General features: G+C 39.1%; 1 long non-coding RNA gene across 1 annotated transcript in view; it reads right to left on the bottom strand.

The window, feature by feature from the left end:
- Positions 1–26,122, bottom strand: part of LOC114034472 — a 513,997-nt gene that overhangs the window by 289,106 nt on the left and 198,769 nt on the right. Inside the window, exon 2 of the long non-coding RNA XR_003568105.1 lies at positions 9,675–9,824. This is a non-coding gene — a long non-coding RNA (uncharacterized LOC114034472). The remainder of the gene's footprint in view (positions 1–9,674; positions 9,825–26,122) is intronic.

Here is a 26,122-nt window from a genome sequence, read left to right as displayed (position 1 = left end):
CCCTTTCCATAGCCTTCTGTGACTGCCTGGGACTCTCTCTAAGAGGTAGCTCCTGTAAGTCATTCTCTCTCTTTTTGGTTCAGACTTTGATGGCACTATCAGCATAGTGAATCTCCAGTTTAAGAACTCACTTCTATAAATCTGCACCTAATCTGTAATTTAAAAGAGTTGAGGAGTTAACTGGGGCAGTGATAATTTAAGTGACTTACTCAAGGTCACACAATTGTCAGGTGTCAGATCCAGAACCTGACTCTCAGATCTTCACTCCAAGGCCTTTACTCATTTCACAATGCTTCATTCATCTTAAATGGAGCCTTCATTACCTTAAGCCCAAGCTGCTTCAGAAGAACATCTATCTTTCTAGTGCAAAGTGATACAAAAGGAGAAGGAAAGGAAGAGAACTGCTCCTGGTTTAAAATTTCAGCACATTCTAGAACCAAGTCCATAGGCAAATTAAAAATAATAATACTTTATATTTACAGAGCAATTTAAGTACTTTCTCTACAACAAATCTGTGAGGTAGATCTTCTAAGTATTGTTATACCTATGTTTCAGATGAGGGAACTGAGGCTTAGATGGGTTAAATGACTTACCCAGAATCATAATGCTAATAAATGTCAAAACAGGGGAATAAATGTCAAAACAGGGGATTCAAACTCAATTCTTCTAATAAGTCCTTGCCATTATATTATTTTACCTCTATAGTGATATAATTTCCTCAAAATGGCTAAGAGATGGTTCTTCTCCTAAACACTGTGATACTACTAAGAGCCTCGGGAGTACTTGGCTGAAGCCAAGTCACCTATCTGAGCTCCTGGGTACATTTATTTATTTTTTTTTTTTAAAGATCTTTCCATTATATCACATCCTGCATCAAATGCAAGTCACTGGGGCTTGGGTCCTAGTTCTGATTCTTGGAGTCTAGCTGTCAATTGACATGACTCTCTCTCTCTCTCTCTCTGAACCTTGCCCTATCCACTATAGTCATAAACCAGAGTGCCTTTCTTAAGACACCATGGGATTCCCCCATCTTCCTGCCTTCTTGGTTTTGTACAAGTTTTACCTCTGCTGGAATTCTCGTCCCACCTCCACTCCTTCATACACACTATCTCTATTCTGTTCATCTTGATCATCTTTTAAGGCCCAGCTCAGATACTGTATCCTCCACGATCCTCTCAGATGAAAGCACTCTGTAACATCTAAAAACTTTTATGATACTTTGTCCTTATCTGATGTGCATAGATAGTTATATTTATATTAAAGTCACTTGCGTAGATGTCTTATCTCTCCTACTAGACTGAAGAAGGGCAACGCACTTCAACTCTACGGGCCTCAGTTTTCTCATCAGTAAAATGACTAGGTTCGATTAGAATGATATCTAAGGTTCCAGCCATCTGGAAAGACTTTGAATCTTTGATCCTCCTGATCACTTCCTAAGGGTAGATGCAGAACTTAATTTACTCTTGCTGTCCCCAAAACTTAGCCTAAGACTTCATACACACTGCATATTTTTAGATGTAAGAGTTGTCACCCCCATTCAAATAGAAGCCTTTTGTGAACAGGAATTAATTCATTCTTCATACGTGTGACCATATAAACACCTATTTGCTTGATTATGCTTAGTAAATATTGAATGAAGATTAAATATCACTGCTAGTGACTCCACCATAATAAAAATTGATTTCTTATATAGAGTTTTAAGACTTGCAAAATGCTGCCAGTTCTCTTACACCTTACAGGACCACCAGTCTCCACCACCATGACCACCATGCACCCTGTGATTCAATGATACTTGGCCTCCTTGCTTTCCCCCACGCTAGATACTTCAACTATACAATCTGGTATTTTTACCTGCTGTTGCTTGTGCCTGAAATGTTCTACCTCCTTACCTCTGCCTCCTGGCTTTCCTCAGGACTTAGCTAGAATTTCACTTTCTATTGGAAGACTTCCCTAGCAGTCCTTAATAATAGTGCTTTCCTGATGTCTTTTTATCCAATTTATCCAGTATATATCTTATTTGTACATAGTTGTTTGAACTCAGTCTCTCCATTAGACTCTAAGGTCCCTGAAAGTAGTGACTGTCTTTTACCTTTCTTTGTTATCTCCAGCACTTAGTACAGTGCCTGATATATAGTGGGCATTTAATAAATGCTTGTTTACTATCTACGTTATTTCATTGTTACAACAATCATGTGAGGTAGGTGCTATTATTATCACCCTTTTATAAATGAGGAAACTGAGGCTGAGAGAAGATAAATGACTCCATTAGAGTTACACAAATAGTAAGCATATTAGGTGAGGTTTGAACCCAAGATTTTCCTGGCTCCAGGTTCACCATTCTGTTCGGTATATCAGGATGCCATGCTCCTTTGAGACTTTTTCCATATGGGAAACAGCCAACAAAGCCATAAGTTCCCAGCTCCAGTGCTTAGCACTACATCTGGAAACTCTTCTCACTCTTAATTGTCCTAAATGCTTTAACACACTGAGTGACTAATAGACACTAATTGGATGACTTTAGCATGGAGCATTTACTTTGGGAATGTGGCAGACATTGCCCTCTGTGACTGACTGGGACTCTTGTTGAGAGGTAGCTGCTGAGTAGTTAACTATTAGCCAAAAGTCCACATAAAATCCCTTCCACTGTATTCTTTATTAAAAAAAAAAAAGATTATCACATGAGGGTCAAAGCACAATTTCATGCCTAAACCAGCAAGAATGGGTCAGAGGAAGAATGAAGACCCCAAATCAAAAATAGATAGGAGGGAAAAAAAACTATATTTGTAATCAATGTAACTAACATCAATACATTAAATCTGTCCAAAGACCTAAAAGGTACACCAGTAAAATGATTCTGCCCTGCTCCTCAGACCCTGTTGAATACCACTTCCTAGAGCAGGGGTGGGGAACCTGTAGCCTCGAGGCCACGTGTGGCCCTCTAGGTCCTCAAGTGTGGCCCTTTGACTAAATCCAAACTTCACAGAACAAAACCTCTTAATAAAAAGATTTGTTCTGTAAAACCTGGACTCATTCAAAAGGCTGCACCCAAGGGCCTGGTAGCCACAAGTTCCCCACTCCTATCCTAGAGCAACATCTCCTATTTAAAAATTGTCTAGGCACCTTGCTCTTGGACCTAAGGCTTCCTAGCAAGAAAACTCAAAGGGCATACAATGATCATACTTTCTATACTTCACTTGGTTCCTAACTGATGGTCTTGGTCCCTGAGACTTCTTAATTCCCAGGTTTCAGAGCTCTGCCACGACTGATTCATCTTCAGTCATGGCAACAATAACAAAGCACTCAGTTCCATCATGTGTTCCCTTTCCCTTCTGAGCCATGATGCCATATACTCCAGACCTCAAACAGGCTGTAAGGATTTAATTCCATGGGGAGAAAGGATACAGAAATTCAGAAATTACATACTTGGGTAAGGTGTGAATAGAAATTGAAAATAATAACATGTAACTATAAAAGATTCTATCTCACGCAAACTGGATAGTGGTATGTAAGCTTGTTCATCTATCCCATCTACTTAAAGTTCCCATAGCTGAGTCTTCCACTGATTTGATACTTTCTGTAAAGTGGATAAAATAAAACCTACCTCAGGTTTATTTATTAACCTCTTAGGGTTTTTTTGAGGATAAAATGAAATTTTATAAAGCATTTCTGCAAACCTTGAAGGGCTAGCTATCTTCATCATCATCATCATCATCATCATCATCATCATCATCATCATCTCCTGATAAGGAACCAAGGATCCAAAATATCTCTCCCTTTTGGCCACAAAACAAAAATGGGACTTTTCCATCTCAGAACAGTCCCAAATAAATTGGAATTTGTTCACTTAAGCCTTCTACCTCAGAATATATTTATTTGTTCTATAGTACCAGGACCATCCTCAGCCAATTCAGAAGCTCCATTGTTGCCAGAGGGCTTTTGAGGTGAGTTCTATAATTACTCCTTTCACCCTAAATAGGAAAGGAATAAAAAGTAAGTTTTGCTAATATGTTTCTTATCCTTGGTGTAGGGAATACGGTACTAGTCTTGGACTTAGGAAGACCTGAATTTGAATCATGCCTCAGATACTTCTCCTTCAAAAGGTTGTTGTGAGTATAAAATAAGCTAATGTGTGCAAAGCATTTAAGAAACCTTAGGGCACTAAATAAATGTAAATAAATGATAATTATAAATCAAATAAATTTCATGTGTAAATTAATAAAAATATCATGTAAGGATACTATATAAATATTAACATTACCATTATCATTACTCTATAGTGGGTACTTAATAAATGTTCAGAGAATAAGTGACTAGTAACAAGAATCTTAAAATCACACTTGCTACTCTTTGCTTCATATTTCTAATAATACCAGTATTAACTTGCTTTTATACATCCCTTTAAGGCTAGTTACATTATCTCCTTTTATCCTCACAACTCAATAAGGCTGTACAATAGACATTCTTTTTCTTTTATATATGAAGAAACTAAAACAGAAAGAATGTGGATTTTTGTTCACAGTCATATGACTAGTAAATGACAAAGGAAGGTGAGCTGAAATCTCCAATGACTCCCAGTTTAGTGCTCATTTTACATTGAAAGGTAGCTTGGCATAGTGTAGAGAGAACCAGTTTGAGAGTGAGGAAGGGCTGGATACAAGCCTTGACTTTGACATAAATGGACTAACTATGTGATGGTGGGCAAGTTCCTTAACCTTTCCAAGCTCTAGACAAATGTAGATAACTATGACTTGGAAAGCAGGTATAAATCAACATTCATATATGGAGGTTCTTCACTGAAAGTTTCCCCCACTAATGAAACTACAGGTCCCATTTCTCCTCCTGACTCTCACCCAAAAAAAAAAAATCCTAGGGGCTAACATTATACTTCTAGTTTTTCCTGCTGCTGGTCAGTACAACTCAAAGAGAAGGCAGAATGATGTGGTTTATCATCCCTGAGTATAAATTGATAAAGCAGAGGACTACCTTTTTTCCATCACCAAAAAGACATTTACCCTAAAGCTCTAGAAATCTCAGAGTCCTGATCAACCTCCCTTACAATTAGTAGTGTGGATACAGGCAATCTTTACTCTGGAAGCCATCACCACCATCACCACCCTTGAGGATCCAATGTTCCCACAATGATGGATTCTGATTTAATAGCTTTTAAAAACAAGTAGACGAGAGAAATGAGTGATGAATATGTCTAGGAAACAGACTTCTTCCTACATGATTTATGGGGAAAGAGTCCAATGTTGCTTGCTGATACATCCCAGGGTGAGGGGGTCAGAGTAGAAAGATAGGTTTTCTTTTAAGAAATGGGAAGAAACATAACTAGATTGAAGAGTGTAAGCAGTAACCTATACCACTAGGACAAACTTACATGACAGGCTTGTGTGAAAGCCTCCCCCAGCTCCCATCACATGACCAACGATCCCCAAAATAGACATGGAAACACATTTTCTTAGGAAGATGAAAAGGCACTGTTGCTAGGTCCCATGAAATTCATAGGCAATTAAAGTATGATTTCTGAGGAGGGCCTTCTAGGGGTTGTTTGCCCACATCCCATTCACCCTGTAGATTCTTGGTATTGCCTGCCAAGAGGCCATATCATCCCTCAGTCAGTGCAACTTGTTTTGTTTACAAACACTCTCCACATGACCTTTTCACCCATCACCATCACAAAAACTAGAGTGGGACAACTCCATATATGCGGCTTATAGAAAACATTGCTCTTTCTCATTAGAGCCTATCAGCTGAACCACAATGGATAATTCCATTGCCCATTCAAACCACTGTCTCAGACTTCAGGGTAGGAAAAGACAGAAATAACAGAACTCCAAGAGGTCACTCCTAGGAAGGCCACCACTAAGGCAAAGGAGCATACTTAGACCAAATCAGGAGAGGAGTTCCCCTGGCATTCAGTTGCCTGTGGGGAGGAAATATACCCTCTGAGATTCCTTTTTAAACTAATTAATCTTTCTATTTAAGTATTTCTACCTGCTAAAATAACTAAAGCAAGCATTGTTGGAGCCCTTTAAATTTTGGTACCCTGAGGCAAAGTCCCATTTGCCCTTCCTAGTTAGGACTCTGCATATCAGGATAGTGAGATTGTTGTTTCAGGAAAATCTGCTCCCCATTGTAATGTAGTGATGAGAATGAAGGCAGAGGTACAGATGAAATGAGTGAAAAGAGGAAAGATCAGAGTTCCAAAAATGAATGGGGAACACTTATTTATTTATTTGTTTTTGGTCATGGTTCCTGATAAGAATGCTTAGCTCTTCCCTGTCTAAATGATGGATGAATCTAGCCTAGGCTTCAGCTACTGGATGTAATAGACAAATCTCGTTTTACAGCAGATTAATCTCTATTCATGTTTTTAATAAGCACTCAGAATTTACTATACAGTAAAATTTAAATTGAATCCATATTTAAAAGGATGGGCCTTAAAATGGGACCTAATTTATGGGGCTTTTTCTAAGGAGGAGGAAGATATGAAAAGGGGAGGGACAGGTGGGGGAAAATACTCTTTCTCAGCAGCAGTTTCCCAGCTGACCTCCTTTTACAGATGCATAAGCATTCGCTTCTGCCCCCTCCCTCCTCCAGTCTGCTGCTTTGCTTCAGCAGTGACTTGGGGAATGAAACCGCACAAGCTTTCGTGTCTAAGCAGATCTAACACTCCCACTCACTGGAACAAAAGCACCTCCAGAGCTCCCTTTTCTGATATTTCTCTATCAATGATCTTGAGTTGCTCTTTAAGTAATACTTTTATCTACCCCAGGAGAGTTCCACTGGGTTTGGGGAGAGGAAGATGCCAATTTGCTAGATTTGACATAGAGGGTACTGTTTCTTATTTCATAGGATCATACAGGCCACCTAGTCCAGCTAAGGAAAATGAAGCCCAGAGAGGTTAAATGAGTTGCCCAGCATCACAGAGGTTCTCTTACTCTAAATCCATTGCTCATTCCACTGTACTGTGCTGCCTCCTGGGAAGTGTTGTCTTTGCATCTTTTACTTGCAACCATCCAGGTCACATTCAATGTACCATGAACTGGAAAAGGGAATTACTGTTTGGCATGCTAATGAACAAGCTATAAGTAAAGAAATCTTTGTATGTAAAGAAAACTTCAAGAGATTAAATTAAATTCTAATGTCTACTATAGCTCTCTGCTTTTCCCCCCCTTGGACACTAGGGTTCAGCCTTGTTTGCAAATTGCAAATGGAGAGAATTTCACAACCTCGGTCCATAGTTCTTTTTCTTCTTAGATGCAACATACAAAATAAACTCACTCAAATCATGATTAGGTTTGGGTTTCAATGAGTTAGAAGTCTTCACCTTTAAGGAAAAAAAAAGGGGACCAGCTATAAAACTCTGTATGAGAATCCATACCATGAAGAAAGCTCTAAATTGCTAATCAATATAACTAGTCAGTTATTTTAGAAACATTGACATTTTGTGCCATAGTAGAGAAAGAGAGAGAGCTGGTCTCAAATCAAGAAGGAGTTGGAATCAAGTTTCACCTCTCACACATACTTACATACATACATACATACATACATACATACATACATACATACTGGCCAGGTGACCCTGGGTAAGTCACTTAACTTCTCCAAGAACACATAAGTTTCAGAGAAGATGCTAGCCTTCATTGATGGAGGGAGTTTCCTCACCAGGGAGTTTCCTGTAACCAAAAAAACCACAGGTCCAGTTCCTATGCCTAACATTTACCCAACTCTTTTTTGCATGTGCTTTAGGAGTTTCAAGGTGACATGCAGAACTCAGTTTCCTTTGCAGTCTTCAAACTGATTAGTGCAGCTAGGGAAATATGCTGAACTGCCACATCAGAGAAGGAGCCTTCTCTTTAATCCTTCTCTCAAGATGACCTCTGCCCCCAGTGGAGGCACCGTGATTCTCAAAATCTCATCCTACATTTTATGATTTCAGAGCATGTACTTGAGATTGACAAAAAAACAAAAAAACAAAAAAAAAAGTACAAATAGAAATTGCTGCAAGCCAGAAAGACCCAGCTAATGTAACGCAGCATTTTTACCTCCCTAGATTCAAACTTGGGATTTCTAAGGAACTAATCAGCAATGATCCAGCCCTGTTCTTTTTTTTTGTAAGTGTACATACATACATATATACATACATACAAGAATGAATAAATAAATGGAAGAATAAAGAGAGATAGGTAGGTAGTTCATTCCAGCAATTTATGCTTTGAGGAGACACAAACACTTAGAACACAGCTAACTCAATGGTGAGATACAAACTGCAGTCATAACAGAACTACCTTGTCCATTCTTTTCCCTCCTTTAAGGAGGTAGCAAGGAGATTCATTATCAGGTGTGATCCAGAGATACTGCTGTTGTTTTTACACTGTCCATAGGATGTGTGCCTTAACTTGCTTCTCTATTGATGGTGGCATTTTGTTTTTTTGTTTCTATTTTTTTTTCTGAAAGTGTGTGCTGACCCATATATGTGTCCTAGCTTGGTCCTCCAATAGTATATTTTTTTAAATAGTATATTTTTCATTTTTTTAAAGAAGAGTGGCTGGGATTTTGGGTACAGTCTATGGTATGTTAGGGGGGAGGGGAACAGAGTGAATTCAACCCTGAGGAGGTTACATGAAGCATTTGCCTCAATACAGATTATTTGATGAACCCATTACCCCAGGTGGAAGTGGGAGAGAAAATGCACACGATCCCAAGACAGTATAGGCTGCTGCTATCATTAAAGGGGGAAAAGAAGCACACCAGTATACTACAAAGGAATTATGATCCCATAAATTTGATGAAGATACTAGCTAAGGAACTTTAAGGTAACTCGCAAGCCTGTACCTGGTACCTTATGTGCACTGAAGCCATAGAATTCTCATCATCCTATTACTCTAATTTCACTCAGGAGTAAAACAATAACAACAACAACCACCCTGACTGCTTTATTACTACTATCGATCCTTCTCAGAGGACAGTGGTATAGTAGAAAGAACAATGAATTAGAAGTCTGACATCCTGGATTTGAAACCAGGTTCCGATGCTTAGTCTTTGCATGACCTTTGACAAATCCCCTCACCTTTCTGGGGCTATGTAGAAGTTATGTTAATTGATGAGATTGTCTATAGAGCCTCTAAACTTCTAATCTAAGATTCTTATTCACAGTCCTTTATATATGCAGAATATGCACTGAAATGTAAAGGAGTTAGATTCAAAGTCAGTACCATCAGGACCGAAGGTGGGCATTTGAGAGATGAATACTAGATGTAGGAATAGTTTGTAGTCATAAAAATAACAGAGCTGGGCTAAAACCATTGACCTTGTCCTCATTGGCACTGGGCTCTAACCAACTGAACTAATCTATTCAGACAATGTACCCCGCAACACTTTCTCCTGTCTTTCTCTAATACCTAATTCCTCTGCAGCAGAGTTGATGGATTTTAGTGCATTGGACAGCAGCTGTTTCTTGTAGGGCCCCAGTTGACTGATTCCTAGAAATTTGTTGATGTTACTTTTACTACTCCCTAAAACCAAAGACATTTAGGTCTGGTCTATAAACCAGGAGGTGCATCTACATCTTTTTTCATGATCTGTAGAATAAAGCCACTAGAGTGAGGTTTCTTCCCCATCCCACTTGAAGAGGACAGCAGCAAAGGGTCAAGAGACCCTTATCTTACCTGGTAGTTCAGGGTGATCTCTGTTTTTGTTGAAGCAATGGCGGCCCTGCTGAGATTACCTTTCTGGGGCTTCAATGGCGCTGGGAGTGTGGGGGAAGGGGAAAGTATCAACAGGAAAAGCTGTCAGGTTCTCATAGACAGATTATCAACCTGAAAGTAAAGAAGGGAAAGAGAAAAAATTCCTTTGAAGCAAGATCCTTCTTTGAGTGTAAAGCAAACAATGGTATTAATAATAAACTGAAGAAGAAAGTGACATTTCAAAGCAAATTGATCACCAAAACCCTAGAGGGCTTTTTTTTTCCCACTCTGGGAATGTGGTAGGGCCTCTGGGGCAGTGAATCATTATGACTTAATTACCAACATGCTGTAAATAGATATAACACCTCGCTTCTGATAGAACTTTGGACAGTGAGTGGGAGAACCCCAAAGAGTTCTCTCACTCAGGTCTACTCAGTGTCAGAAATAAGGCCAGTTTATTCTAGTATCACTCCTGGGGGAAGGATTTCCAGAGAATAGATCAAGGAGGTATTTGGTTGCTAGGATCTGTGTCTGACCCTCCCCATTCTATCTGGCCTAAACTATTAGGGAGAACTGCACAAAAAAAAAAAAGCAAATTCCACTAAGTATTATGGATGAGAAAGGAAACATAAGACTCAGATCTTTGTTCACTGGGCGGGTACCTATGCTTTCTCCTTTTCTCAGTAAAGGTTCAAAAACTGCTGATATCAGAAATATTCCCCAAAACCTTACAATGTAAGAGGCATATCTTTTTTTAATAAAAAATCCCAACACAACCTAAATTATGCACCCCAAATCTTAACTTATTTAGATTTTAAGCACAGAGACCTCTTCCAACCACTAGGAGAAATTTTGTTCTCCTCTCTTTTCTCTTTCTTCTCCTCTTCCCCTTCTCCCTACCCCACCCCTTCAAAGCTAAGGGTTTGATTCTAAAAGTGGCAACACAAAGAGCACTGGTCTTTCACTTAAGCTCATTTCTTGTGTAATACATTGTCTATGACTACTTCCCCAACCTGCATTGTTGAACCGGGTCTCCAAATGGCCACATTTCTAATACGTCATTAGTGCCCAAACGGTTTGGTTACAATTAATTATTAGAAGGCAGACAACAGCAAAGGCATTTATCAAGATGACATAGTAAGAACAGTAGACACAAAAAACTGATAAATCTGAGGTGTAATCCCCCACAAACACATAAGAAGATTGGGCTCATGGGGCAGCTAGGTGATGCAGTGGGTAGGGCACCAGCCCTGAAGTCAGGAGGACTTGAGGTCAAATCCTGCCTCAGATTCAACACTTGACACTTACTAGTTGTATGACCCTGGGCAAGTCACTTAACCCCAATTGCTAAAAAAAAAAGAAGAAGAAGAAGAAGAGTGGGCTCAGAATTGTAGTGAGGCATGTAGATAGGATACATGTCGTCATCCTGGAGATTGCAGGAGCTTTGGTACTCATACCTAATCCTACTCTTGTTGCCTCTGCTCCTCTAAATGGAGTGCTGGAGGGAGAAGCAAACTCCCAAAGAGGTCTCAGGAGCCCAGACAACACTCTGTTTCCCACCAACAGCTTTACCACTTGGCTTTTACTCCATCACCATGACCCTTTACTGGGTACTATCTCCACCAGCCTTTTCAGGTTTCTTTTGTGTGTTGTCTTTCTCCCTGCTAGGAAGACAGCTAAGTGGCACAATGGATAAAGTGATAGGCCTGGATTCAAGAAGACTCATCTTCCTGAGTTCAAATCTGGCTTCAGACACTTAACAAGGTGTGTGACCCTGGGCAAGTCACTTAACCCTGTTTGCATCAATTTTCTCTTGTGTAAAATGAGCTGAAGAAGGAAATGGCAAACCACCCAAGTATCTTTGCCAAGATAACCCCAAATAGGGTCACGAAGAGTTGGACATGACTGAACAACAACAATAAAACTTCTCCCATTAGATTGTAAGTTCCTTGAGGGCAGAGACGGTCTTTTTTTTATTTTTATCCCCAGTGCTTAGTATAGTACCTAGCACACAGTAGGTGCTTTAAAAACATTTATTGTATTATATTGTTTATTGCATAACACATGATGCAAAGGAAGCTTACAACACCTGGTACTACAGGACCTGGAAGTATTTTTCTCTCCCATAGATCCCACATGCTGGGTTCCCAGCATCTGTTTCACTCCATAGCCTGACTCTTGTTTGCCAAGGGGTACGCTCCTGGAGACAGCTTTCTCCCTTAGATGACTCTGTGTCCTTGTCTGTCTTGAATGTGTCTCTGCTACCCACTGGATAAAATGGCTCCTGCCAGGCCAGTAGCTCCCCCTTCAAATCTACATGGCTGATGCGGAGACAGGGAGGAGAAGTTTCCTTCTTCGCTCCCTGCAGGGGTCTCCTCCACAGAAACTTCTTTCCTCCTCTCCTCCCCTCTCCTCCACAGACATTCCTTCCCCTCCTCCACCCCACCTCATGGGTTCCTCCCCTCCCTTCCTCCTTCTCCCCCTGCAGGTCCCTCCCCGTCTCCCCCATTTGCAAGGGTCTTCTCCACAGGCAGCAGTGGCTTAAAATCTCTCCCACTCTCAAATTCAAATAATCAAGAGCCTCCACTGCCTTCAAGTTCCTCAGGGTTTAGCTATTTAAAGCCCTCAGAGGGGTGACGAATTAGTTTTTTTCAGCCAATCATAGTTGTTACCTTCTTGACTCAATCAGCAAGGCATTTGGTACCTGATAAAGGGATCAAGGTGTAGCTACCTCATTAATACCTTCTGATTACATTCTGGACCTTCTTCTATCATGTACATTTGAAACTCCCTTAACTTTTAATTAGTTGCTCTTGGCAACAATAAGAACTTATCACTGTGGAAATCTAGTGTAATGTGGGGCATTGGGGAGTGGAGGACTAAACAAGGAGGGCATAGGACTTACAGTATATGAAATATTTTCTGTCTGACACCAGCCATGAGGAGGCTTGGTCAGCTGGCTTCTGGGCATGCATATTAGAGGGAACCTTTCCCCAATCCGTAGTGTGTGCTGATTCCTGTTTCCTGTCGGTTTACTGTTTGGTGATGAATTCTTTTAATTGGCTGATGAGCCACAAATGAGTACGTGTACAAAAGGTTTGAATGGACAAAGGCTTTTGCTCTCTCTTCTCTGGCAGTTTTTGCATGAGGATGAAGAAGAACTACCGTAACACTAATGTCGGACAAAAACATGGAGACCATTCACTGTGGCCTTTGAATTCTGTCCCCTCTCCAACATTTTAGTCTAATTGTAACCTAGCAATGGGGTTACAAATTCAGTCTGAATGAACGTATGTCAGTTCTGGGACCATTATAGGGTTTTAAGAGTACATGGGGGGGCAGCTAGGTGGCAAAGTGGTTAGAGCGCTGGCACTGGATTCAGGCAGACCTGAGTTCAAATCCAGCCTCAGACACATAACACGTACTAACTGTGACCCTGGGAAAGTCACTTAACCTCATTGCCTAGCCCCCCCAAAAAAGAGTACATGGTGTAAGAGGTCTAAGAATCCATTTTAGTCCTATAGTGACACATTCCACCACCACCACCACCCCCTTCTCTCCCAAGTCCTTAGCTCAGCACTCAAAAACTCCTTTCAAAATCCTCCATTCTCCAGAGGCTGGGGGAATGTGGGAAGGTTATATTTGTATGCCTATTGGGGGCAGGGAATGCATTTCCCTTGAGTTTCTGCCTAAATTGCCCTAATCCAAATCCTAATTTCTATGACTGATCCACCTAAGCAGGCAGGGTGAGGAGAGAATGGTTTTATGCATCCTTATCACAAGATGCTGTATATGAGCAATATTGAAATAAAGTAGTGGCCCTATTTCTTGGAAGTGGGTGGGGATGGGAGGTAAGTACACAAAGTTATAGGTGAACAAGTCAGAAATGAAAGCCATAGCAAGGTTCCACATACTGCAATTGCAGATGAAGAAAAAAATCCAGCAGGGTTTACATAAACCAGGCATCTCAGACATAGATGCCACAGCTGAAAGGTTTAGTACATCTTGTACCTTTTGTGGGTGATTAAATGCATCTTAATTAAACTACAGGTGAGGAAGGAGCTCTAAAACCCTATTTCCCCCACCCTCATTTTATGTAAACATACAGAGACATAAAACCAGATTACACAGACCTGAGCCCATATTCCTCTGGGAAAGGTACATGAAACAAAAACCATCAACCTTGCTTCCATTACCACACACAAAGATGGAGCCTGAGCCCACAGGCATACATGTACTGTTCTTAACACACACACACACACACACACACACACACACACACACACACACACCTCCCCAACTCATGTATTCCAATTGCAGATGGCACACAAAATGGCCTGTACTTTATTACCCCTGCCTCTAGCTTCAGTGGATGGGAAGGAATAGAAGGTGGGGATGGGCAAGGTTATTTTAGAAGCTCCCAGACCATCCCTCTTCTCAATGGCATGCACACAAATGTGTGACCCGACACTAGAAACTAGGAGCATTTCCTCATCTCCCCACACCTCCAGAAGCCCTGGCTGGCTTATAGATGCAGCATCCTTGCATCTGTAGCTATTTTCAGTGCTTCAGTGGGGGGACCCAGCTGGCTTACATCCCAATGCAAATCACCACAGCCAGCAACTCCAAAAGGCCAAGGATGAAGGCAAAGAATGTAGTAGAAGGAGGTCATCAGTGGTCATAAGGACCCAGATACAGGTAGAGGAGTTCTTTCCCAGGTCTGACCATACTCTGAGTGGGCCCATCTGTCAGGTTTGGTGAGGAGGTGCTGCATTCCCAACCCAATAGATCAATTGACGCAGTTTGTTTTGCTTTCCACCACCCAAGCTGAATGGGTGATAATTTAACGGCATGTCCCCGACTATAATGGAACTTTTCTTACTCCAGAGTAGGAAACGCCATCCATCACCAGTTGAACAACACACAGCCACCCCCCTGACCTACACTGTGCGGCATCCCCTGATCGCCTTGCTCCTCACTCCTACTCCTTTCCGTGATGCAGCAGCAGCTGCTGAGTTATGGAGACTGCAGGATGAGCCAAGACAGGCTCAGCATCTCAGGCCCTGAGGGCTGGGGAGGAGAGATCCATCCACCTCTCTAGCCCCCTCCCCAGGACAACAGGCTTAAAGGAGTCCAGTGGTGAAGCCCTCTCTCAAGGCCCCCCACGGCAGACTCTGAAGAAAGGGAATAATACATCAGAAAACAAACCATACACCCAGAAAGGCTGCAGTGGCACAGCTAATAAACCCCAAAAATACCCCCAGCTTCAAAAGCTTTGTTCTGCTTCCCCTCAAATTGGGAAAGCCGGAAGGACCTAGGGGCCCATCTCAAAGGTACTGAAAGGAGGCACAAATCATACAACCTGTGAGACTGATCATGAATCAGTGGTCCAGGGTGTCCCACACTCCAATTCTGAGCTCCAAACTAGCATAAGGAAAGAGAGGCCACAGCCTCTGGCCCATTCTAGCAAACAAAAGGGGGAGGGGGTGCAGGAGATGAGATTGCCAGGAGAAAGCAAGAGCCCAAAAGCTCTGCAGCTTTTTCACTCCTCTCACTTTCCATAGGAAAAAAAAAATAAACCTTTGACTCAAAGCATAGGCAACCTATAGCCAGAGGTTAACCACAGGTTCCCAAAGTGGGTGATATTGCCAGCACTGGAACAATCCAAGGGGGTGGTAGTAGCCTTAGGTGTAATTGGGGGGCAATGAATAAAAATAAGGGAGTAGTGAATTTTGAGAAACCATTTGTACGTGTTTCATCTACTGTGTAACAAAGTTAAAGTGGTAGTGATTACATTATTTTCCAAATAAACACACAAAATGCAAGTTATACCAAATAAGTGGTCAAGTCCACCAACCGGTCTTAACAAGCAAGTGCTGGCAGGTGAGCATGTCGGATATTGTACATGTGCATGCAATAACTTGTTTAGAATATAATACTATATGGTTACATGACAAAATATCATCAAAATTTCAATGCAGGGGGGCAGCTAGGTGGCAGCTAGGTGGCGTAGCAAATAGAGCACCGACCCTGGAGTCAGGAGGACCTGAGTTCAAATCTGGCCTTAGACACTTGCCACTAGCTGTGTGACCCTAGGCAAGTCACTTAATCCCAATTGCCTCAACAACAAAAAAAATTCAATGCAGGAAAAACCCACAAATTTACAATAAATTATTAAATTTATTAAATGTGTCTTTTTTAAAAAATATATATATTTTTTATTTTTCTTTGAAATGATGCAAATTTTTTTTTAATGTTAAAGGGTTGAAGAAAGTAGATGTCCAAGGGGGTGCTGAGTAATTTTTTTTGGAAAGGGGGCGGCAAGCCAAATAATTTTGGGAACCTCTAGGTTAGACAGCAGTAGCTTCTGCCTTGCCCCAGCACAAGGAGATGAGGTGAGAGAGAAGTTAAGAAGTAAGCTCAGTGGTGATGGAAGGGGAGGATGCTGCCTAGCAGAAAGTAGTCCAAATGAGAACAGGCCATGTTTTATAATGCATTGATTCTTGAATTTATTGTATCCTTACCGTTAAAAAAAAGTTTGATCATTGTATCCCCAAAATATGTTGAACTATTTAATAACAGTCTCCTCCTTAAAGCATACATACTGCCTGGTTTCAATTCAACATATGGAACTTTGGAGAACTTTCTTCCAGCTATGAGTGACTGAGAGATGGTGGTATGTGGTGACCAGTTTTCTGATTGGCTTGTAAGTAGAAGGAGAAATGATGGACCTAGGACTGAGTTTGCATACAACAGAATTGGTAAGTTCCTCCCTCCGTCTCTTTGTGTCCTTCTCTTCCTGGCTGATTTTAAGTGAGGCAGAACTGTGAGCCTTTGTGTAGGGAGAGGAACAGTAGCCAAGGTTTCCCTAATTATATCCCCACTTGGCTGCCATATGTATCCTGAAATACACAGTGCCTGTTTTTGTTGTGTTTCTTCTTTCCTGATTTTAGGTGAATGACTATCTGGGGACAGAATGGACCAGGTTATAGCCTTGTGAGCTTTAAAGAAATGGAAGAGCTATCAGAGTCCTGCTAAGCAAATGAACTCTGGAGCAGAGACTGCTAGCATATAGTGGTAGCTGCATATCAGGTGAGGGACCTGGTTGGCCCATTCCAGATAAACAAAGGAGCAACTAGTCTATTGGCTACACCTCAACCAGAAGTGAACTTGGTGAGGACTCTGAGAAGAGAGAAAAGAACCCCCAGAGCATTAGGAAACTCTAGACCACAAATTCACTACATGAATTCTCCTAACGTTTGTGCTTAAAGCTTGAACCCACTTTCCCCAGGGGACTCTCTCCCCTCCATTCCACCCTAGAGATGTTTTGTTTTTCTGTCCTTCCTTTATCTTCTCAGTAAATATCCCTTTGTAAAAGTTAATTGATATCAATTAGTTGATTGATATTGGAGAGATGGTAATTGGTTGATTGATATAAAAGAGCATAAATATTTATTTATTTATAAATTATATGAGAGACATGATAGTGTAGTGAAGTGGTATCAAATTCAGATGGAAAGAGGGGCCACTAAGCCACAGATAAGGTTCCCTGTGGCTACGTATTGTTTTAAAAAAACTACATATCATCTATGTTTTGTTATATTTTCATTCATTTTGATAACTATTTCACAATTATATTTTAATCTGGTTCGGCCACATTCAGAAGTGTGGGTGGCATGTGTCCCACATGTTGAACGCTTCTGCTATAATTGGTCAGTGGCCTCAGCGCCAGGAAGAAATGTGTCTTCCTGACATATACTTACTATGTGACTGGGCAAGGCACTTAACATCTCAGTATTCCAAGTAACTCCCTAAAACTACACAATAAGTGCCAGAGAAGATGCTAATCCACATTGGTAGACTATGTGCTTCACCTGGAGCTTTCTATATCATGAAATCACAGGCCTGTTCAGCAAAGTGTGTGTGTGTGTAAATATGTTTTATGTATATATATATAATAATTGTATACATTAAAAATAGAAATTTTAAAAGGATGAGATAAAGATTAAATAATATTTGATCTTAAATAAAATAGAGAGCTACTGAGTTTATTAAGCAAGAGATTGACATGATCAGACATTCATTTTTGGAAAACCACTTTGAGTTTCAGCCAAAGCTGCAACAGGAGAAAGTCAGGCCAGCCAGCATATCAGCAGCAAACCATCTGGGGTCTTGCAAGGAGGCCTCCTACCAACAAAATCAACAACATTAGGTGGGAGCTTGTCAAGGCCATGGTAAATGACATAATATTTGTAAAGCACTTAGCAGTGCCTGGCACATAGTAGGCATTTTATAAATACTAATTCTCTTTCCTTTCCCTTTTCAGCTCCAGGTTTGTGACTCTCCAAATAAAAAGACAAAGATATGGACAAGGCCAAAATGTAAACTCAATTTGCCAAGAAGCTGTGTCAAATTGGAGAGATTTTTGCAGAGGGCAGGACCTAGTCTTAGCCACCACATGAACGACCAAGCAGGGACGTCCAACCATCCAAAAGTATGGGTGGGAGAAGAATCTGCCACTTCTCCACTCCTCAAGCCTCCTTTTAATTGGAGGATAGGGAAAGGAAAGCTGCAGAATATATATCCAATAAGCAAACAATCTAAAGTAAATTAAGTGCAGGGACAGCAGATCAGAAAAGGCCCTAAAAGATACTCTTCAAGAAACCTGGGGAGGCAAAGTAGTCAGGGCCATAATCCACTTGTAGACAAGTAAGCTAAAGATGCCTTTTATTGGCCACAATGCAAAGAATTATAATCAAAAAAAGACCTTTAAAGTAAGAATTCAAACCCAAATGAAGACAAATAATTTAATCCTAGAGAACTGGTGGGTCAAAGAACAAATCACAGAAACAAAAGAAAATGCCATATAATGAAATGATAACAATGAGTTAGTGTACCCAAACTTTTGGAATGCAGCCAAAGAAGTCTTAGAAGGAAAATTTATAACTGAATATTTTTGTCAACAAAAGAAAGAGAGAACAAATCAATGAACTGGGCATGCAATGAAAAAAAAACTAAAAAAGCAAAACATCAAAAAAACTTTAACTGAATACAAAATAGAAATTCTAAAAATTAAAGAAGAAATTTCAAAATTATCCAGAAAATCTTTATTGCATGAATAAATAAAACTAGGAACTGTTTTAAAAAACAAATAAAATAGATTTAATTATTAGCAAATCTGATTTTTTAAAGAGAAAAAATCGAATTGCCAATATAAAAAAATAAAATGGATGCATGAACAACAAATGAAGAGGAAACAAAAGAAATCTTTAGAGATAATTTTGCCCAATTATATGACAACAAAACTGATAATACCAATGCAATGTATTTTAACAAAAATACAAAATACTTAGATTGACAGCATATAAAAATAATTTAAATAATTCAATTTCACAAAAAGAAATTGAACAAGCCAAGAAGAAACTCCCATGGTGGAAAAAACAGGATTAGATATATTTACAAGTGAATTCTATCAAATAGTCAAGGAACATGTAATTCCAATATTAACCAAACTTTTCAAAAGCGGGAAGAAAGAAACTACCAAATTCCTTCCTTAATAAAAATATGGTTTTGATATCTAAATCAGGGAGAGAAAAGCAGTAAAAGAAAACTACAGACAAATATTCCTAACGAATATCAATGCCAAAATATTGGATAAGATACTATCAAAAAAACTACTATCACATATTAGAGACTGTACCCTATGACCAGATTGGATTTATTCTCTTACTGCTGCTACGGCTACTGTTACTGCTACTGCTGCTGCTACCAGTAACAACTGGAATCTACATAGCACTTTAACATTTGCAAAGCTCTTATACTTGCATTTCATTTAATCCTCATAAGAGGTTGAGTGACTTGCCCAAGTTCATACAGCTAGTAAATATTTAAAGCAGGATTCAAACTCAGGACTTGCTGACTCCAAACTCCACAATTTGTTCCACAGTAGAAATATAGCTTTGGTTCAATATTATGAAAACTATAAACAAAATAGATCACATCAGTAACAAAAACAGCAAAAATTAAATGGTTTAATTTAACAGAAAAGCTTTTCACAAAACACAACACAAATTTCTACTAAAAAACACGAACAAGAATAGGATCAAGTGGACCTTTTATTGTTATAGTATATAGTATCTAAAGTCAAGAGTTATTTAGCATTTAAATAGTATCTAAAACCATTCTATGTAATCGAGAAAGGCTAGAAAACTTTCCTGTTAAGATCAGTGACAGAGCAAAAATGTCCAATATTACTACTATTATTTGATTTAGTTCTAGAAATGCAAACTATACTTATAATAAGAAAAAGAATGCAGGGAATAAGCATAGGCAAAGAGAAAAAAACCCTATCACTTCTTGCAGATGATATGATGATCTTCTTAGCAAATACCAGAGATTAAATTACAAATTAATTGAAATAATAACTTCAGCAAAGCAACAAGATATGACATATACTCAGATAAATCATTACCCTTTCAGTCTATTACCAATAAAACCCAGCAAAGAGAGAGAGAAAGTGAAATTCCAGTCAAATATATATATACATAATATATACAAGATATATATATATATGTATATATATCTTTTAAAGGGAGTTTAATGGGATATACACAAGAATTATATAAATACAAATATAAAACACTTTTTACATAAACAATCATAGACTTAAATTTTTGGAGAGATTAATTGCTCAAGTTTGGGCTATGCCAATATAATAAAAATGACAACACTCCCTAAATTAATTTACTTACTCAGAACCACATCAAACATACTATGAAAGGGTTACTTTATAAATCTAGAAAAAGTAGTAAAAAAAAATCATGTTTAAGAAAAAAAGGTGAAGAACCTCATGGGAATAGTGAAAAATTTGAGAGAGAAGGAATTCTAGCAGTATCCTATACAACAGTATTCTACAGAACAGTAACCATCAAAACTATTTGGTACTGGTTTAAAAAATGAAAAAGTTGATCAGTGGAGCAGATTAGGTACACATAAGCCAGGAGCAAATGAATACAGTAGCATAGTGTTTGATAAACCTTAAGAACCCAACAAGTATTCACTATTTGACAAAGCTTGTTGGGAAAACCGCAAAGCAATCTGATAGAAATTAAGATTAGACCAGCAAGACACACTGTGCACTGTATTAAATTCCAAATGAACACATGACCCGTATATAAAAAGTCATATCTTAAAATTAGGAGAGCAGGTGAGAAGGTATTCACAACCATGCAGAAACAAAGAGGGAAATAAGCACTTATTAAAATACCTATTATGTGCCAGGCACTGTGCTAAGCACTTTACAAATATTATTTCATTTGATTTATGCTATCCTATTTGATCTGTTCCTATCTATGGATCAGACAAGGGGTAGAAGCTATCAAAAAAGATAAAATGGACAGTCAGACTGCATAAAATTTGAATACCCCCCCAAAAAATCAATGAACTTAAAGTTTGGAAAGGTAACAGTTATGTGGGGGAAAAAATCTTTGGCACAAGTTTTTCTGACAAAGGCCTGACATCTAATAGATATAGGGAAGTGGTTCATATATACCAGAACATAAGCTACTGCACAATAGACAAATGGTCAAGAGGTATGAATCTTTAGTTCTCAAAAATAAGCTACCAATAATGATATTAAAAAATGTAAATCATTAATAATAAGAAAAATGCAAATTAAAACAACTTAGGTTTTCCTCAAACTCATGAGACTGGCAAATGTGACACAAAAGGAAAATAAAAATTGTTGGAGGAAATGCACATTAATATCTGTTGGTAGTGTTATGAACTGGTCCAACCATTCCAGAAAACAATTTGTAATTATACTCCAAAACTCACTAAACCATGCCTACCTTTTGAGCCAATGATAACACTATTAGGCCTATTACGAGATCAAGGAAAGAGAGAAAGGACCCATATATCCAAAATGATTCCTCAAAGTACTTTTTGTTGTAGGAAAGAACAATGGGCTGACCATCAACTGTGGAATGGCTGAAAAAAAAAATCACTATATAGTCATATAATGAATATTGGGATGCAAGAAAGGCTGAAAGTGTGGTTCCACCTGGGAAGACTTATAAGAACCGATACAGAGTGAAGTGAACAGAACCAGGAAAGCAATTTATGCAGTGACTGACACACTACAGAGTGAAGTGAACCGAACCAGGAAAGTAATTTATGCAGTGACTGAAACACTCTCAAGAAAAACAACTTTGAATGACCTTAAGAGCTCTGATCAAGGTAATAGCCAACATGACTCCAGTAATGAAATATGCTTCCCATCACTTGACAGAAAGGTGAAAGAGGAGAGGTACGGAATTAAATATACATTTTCTTAGGCGTGACCAATGTGTGGTTTGTTTTGCTTGACTATATTTGTTACAAAGGAAGCTTTTAAAAAAAATTTTTTTGGAACTGGATGAAAGGTAAACGAGAGTGATGCAAACAAAAAAGAAAGAAGCATCCATGAATTATGTTTTTTTAATGCGCACAAGAGAACAGAAGGTATTTCAGAGGGAAATACAGACAAGAGCAACAGCTTTGGAACTAAAGTTCCATGTATTTAGTATATACTTAAAAAAAAAACCAACTGTACTTAATCGAGACTCATGATTTAATATACAATCTCTTTTTCTGTTCTTCTTTATATATGGAAATGTTCCAAATTGTTGGTGTTTGACAAGTTTGACAAGTTCATAATGATTAAGAATAAAAATGTTAAAACAAGAATGTATCAGGATCTGTAGGTGGAAGAGGATCAGATTGTAGGTGGTGAGGAAAAACAGTCAGACTATAAGAGAAATTGGGGAAAACCAATCATGAAGATAGGCAATAACCTATGGAATGAATCAGAAATATAAGCTGGTAACCAAAAAAGCTAATGAAATCTTAGACTGCACTAATAAAAGCATAGTGTTCAGAACTGAGAAAAAAAATCCTGCTGTACTCAAATTAGAGTATGCAAAGTGGCTTGAAAACTTTAAAGACTTTATAAAGGTTTAATGGTTATGGTAGTAGTAGTAGCAATAGTATTATTACTCTGTTCTAGTGAGACAAAGTATGGGATGTTGTACACAGCACTAGGGGTTACATCTTAGGAAAGATATTGACAAGCTGTGACACATCCAGAGAAGTCACAAGAATGATGAGAAGGCTTGAAAATATCTCATAAGAAGATCAGATTTAAGGAGCTGAGGATGATTTGCCTGGAAAAGAGAATGCTTGTAAGTGGTGGTGATATAATAGCTTCAAATATAAGAGCTAACACATGGGAGGGTTAAATTCTGCCTAGTCTTGGGAGACAGAACTAGGACCATCCGGCAGAAAATAGAAGTAGATTTCATGGAGTAGCTAGGTGGTGTAGTGGATAGAGCACCAGCCCTGGAGTCAGGAAAACCTGAGTTCAAATCCAGCCTCAGACATGTACTAGCTGTGTGACCCTGGGCAAGTCACTTAACCCCAATTGTCTCCAAAAAAGAAGTAGATTTCACCTCTACCTAAGGAAAAATGGCCTTAATAAGGCCATCCTAAGTTGCGAAAGTTGCCTAGAAAGGCAATAGTTTTCCTATTACCAAAGGACTTCAGGTAGGGTAAGGATAAGATGTCTGCTAAGGCAAAAGTTCTTAATCTTTCTCTGTGTTATAGACCCAACTGGCAGTCTGGTAAAGCCTATGAAACCTTCTTGGGGTAATATTTTTAAATATATAAAATAAAATATAAATGAAACCAGTGATATGGAAATAGTTAGCAATTAATTAAAAACAAAAGTTTATGGAACCCAGGGCAAGAATTCTAGCCTAAGCTTCCTCTTATATTGTCAAATTCTGTGTTAGTAAATGACCTTAGAAACAAGTATTTTTGAAGTTTTAAATCCTGTTGGGGGGAACAAAGAAGTAGCTGGCATTTGTATGGTTTCTATTTGCTCCAGGCTCATCCCTTTAAGGGAGATGGTAGTGTCAGGGATTATTTCCCTAATCTTTCAGTTCAGAAAGAAATAAGATGAGCAAGCAGGAACTACTCGGGTCACACCAGTCTACCAAAGCATCCAGGTCTCCTAACATTGTTTCACAGAAGATGGGGCAGAAAGCTAGCACTTTACATTCTTCATTTTTACCAATGCCTTAAAGGTAGAGCCAACACACTCTTGGATTACAGGAATCAAGAAAGAGGGGAGGAAGTAGCTTCTAAATAATTAACAGGGAAGCAGAAGGATTCTCCCTGTAACAGACTCATTTAAGAGCCTTTGAAGTGGTACATCCCAGAAAAGCAGAAGAGGAATGAATATCTGATTGTATTTCTACTGATCCCACTACATGACTTTGAACTTTCCCTTCTCTGCACCTCAGTTTACCTGAATGTCCTATGGCATTATATTGTACTGTAGGGGCCATTGAAATTCTTCTGTACAATTCAGAGAGCAGGCCATATGGGTGGGATGACACTATTTGAAGGGTTTTCTTATAACCTTGTTTGAAGGAGGAGGGTAGACAAGGTGACTCCTAAATAAAAGCTCTAAACCACTTCAGAAAGATTTCTAGAAAATGGGACACTTTCTGAATTTACTAGGAGACCAGTTTCTTTATTGTTTCTAATGTATTAGTCATACTTTCGAATCTTGCCCCTCTCGGGTTCATGTTCTTTCACTACATATCCCCAAAAACTATAGAATTCTCCCATTGTGGTTTGGTGAAACTGAAACTTGAGGCAAGGGATTTCATTCTCATTTTTTAAGAAAATAATTTCATTCTTATTTCGTCTTAAAAAAAAAACCCACAACAAATCTCAAAATACCTAAATTTATTGCCATTCCCATTGTGCCTAATTATGTTGACTCATTAGGATCTTTGTTCTTCATTAACTCATACAGTTACATTGGCTATTTGGTAACGATGACCCTTTCACCACATCCCTCCCCAAATCCCACCTTTCCTTCTCTATTCTCTATATCTCATCCATAACCTACAGTTCTCTCTGCCATATCCTTTATTCTCTACCTCCTCTTCTTTCCCATTTCTTTTCTGATCTCTTCCCCTCCCCTCAGAAATCCAAGAAACTAGAAATCCAATCTGAGTTTAGAACAGGTCTTTTCTGCCTATAAAAGCTAAACATTTTTCCTCTCAGAGTAATAGAATCAACTAGCTCCATTTTATTTAATAATTAAAAAAGAAAATATTCTGAATAATGCAAACCTACCTCTTTAAAAAAATACCTACTTGGATAACCTCTTCCATTTCTGACTTCTTCCAGCCCTTGTGAATCCTGTCTCAGTAGAAAATAATTCAGGCTTTATTATTCTTGCATCTAGTGGGAGTCTGTGACAATTTTACTATAGCTGAGCTTCCCTTTCTCTCCCTTTTTAATACCAGTGTGTTTTAATAATACAGTGTACCTTTCGGTATTGTTGAAATGTTACATTATTCAATGCATCCAACAGGAGAGGGATGGTGCTTATGTAATTCATGTGTCCTCCACGGGTGTGTTTAAAATGTGTGTGGTTGGAGGGGTATAATTTGAGAAGTAATTTTCCATAAGGTTAGGGAAAGTGGCACCTTTATGAAAGGTCGGAGATAACCTGGCTCAAGTTACAGCTCTACAGGCTGAGGATTGGACTTGAGCCATGGAGGACACAAGAATGGGACTGGAAGACAACAAAGCACTGTGGTATAGTAGAAAGAGTGCTGGATTTGGAGTCAAGAGAATCTAGGTTTGAAACTTGACTCAGCTACCTACTACTACCTCTGTAATCTTGGGCAAGTCACTTAACCTTCCTAGATTTGTTTCCTCATCTATAAAAGAAGAGCACTAAAGGTGAAGACAACCATTCCCTTTGACCCTAAAGCCCTATGAAGCTGAAGCGATTTGTGATCAGGTTAAGAAAAAAACAACAACAACTCAGCTCTCTGTGTGTATGTGTGTTTTGGGGAGGAGTGAAAGTCAGGAGCAAAAAGGCTTTTTTTGTTTGTTATAAGATTCAATTTCAAAAGATTCTTGGTGAAAGAATATTGACCTATGCAAAGGTCAGATAAAAACAGGACTCCAGACTGAAGCAGACCCAATCACTCTCACATCCATTTATGACTATGAGCGTCAGTTTCGTGGGGCCAGGAAAAGTGGATATATGATGCACTGCTTCTTGGCCTATTTGGGCTAAACTCAATCTAAAAATGTACAGAGTATGGTGACAGTGAGGAACTTGCTCTTCTAACTTCAAAACTTCAAGAATCAGTGATTTCTTCAGCCGTTGTCCATTCACAACTCCCTGTACCACTTAGTGAAGTGGCCAAAAAACTGTCCCTGTCTACATGTTTAGAAGTCTCCTATACCCTTCCAGATGTACACATTGTTTCCTCTTCAACTCCAACGAAAGTAAGGTTCCAACATATAGTTTGTGTGTGTGTGTGTGTGTGTGTGTGTGTGTGTGTGTGTGTGTGTGT

The sequence above is a fragment of the Vombatus ursinus genome, unplaced genomic scaffold (assembly GCF_900497805.2).
Source record: "Vombatus ursinus unplaced genomic scaffold, bare-nosed wombat genome assembly UNPS02008996.1, whole genome shotgun sequence".
Lineage (NCBI taxonomy): Eukaryota > Metazoa > Chordata > Mammalia > Diprotodontia > Vombatidae > Vombatus > Vombatus ursinus.
The sequence above is the reverse complement of the archived record's forward strand: the minus strand, read 5'-3'. Positions and strand labels throughout refer to the sequence as shown.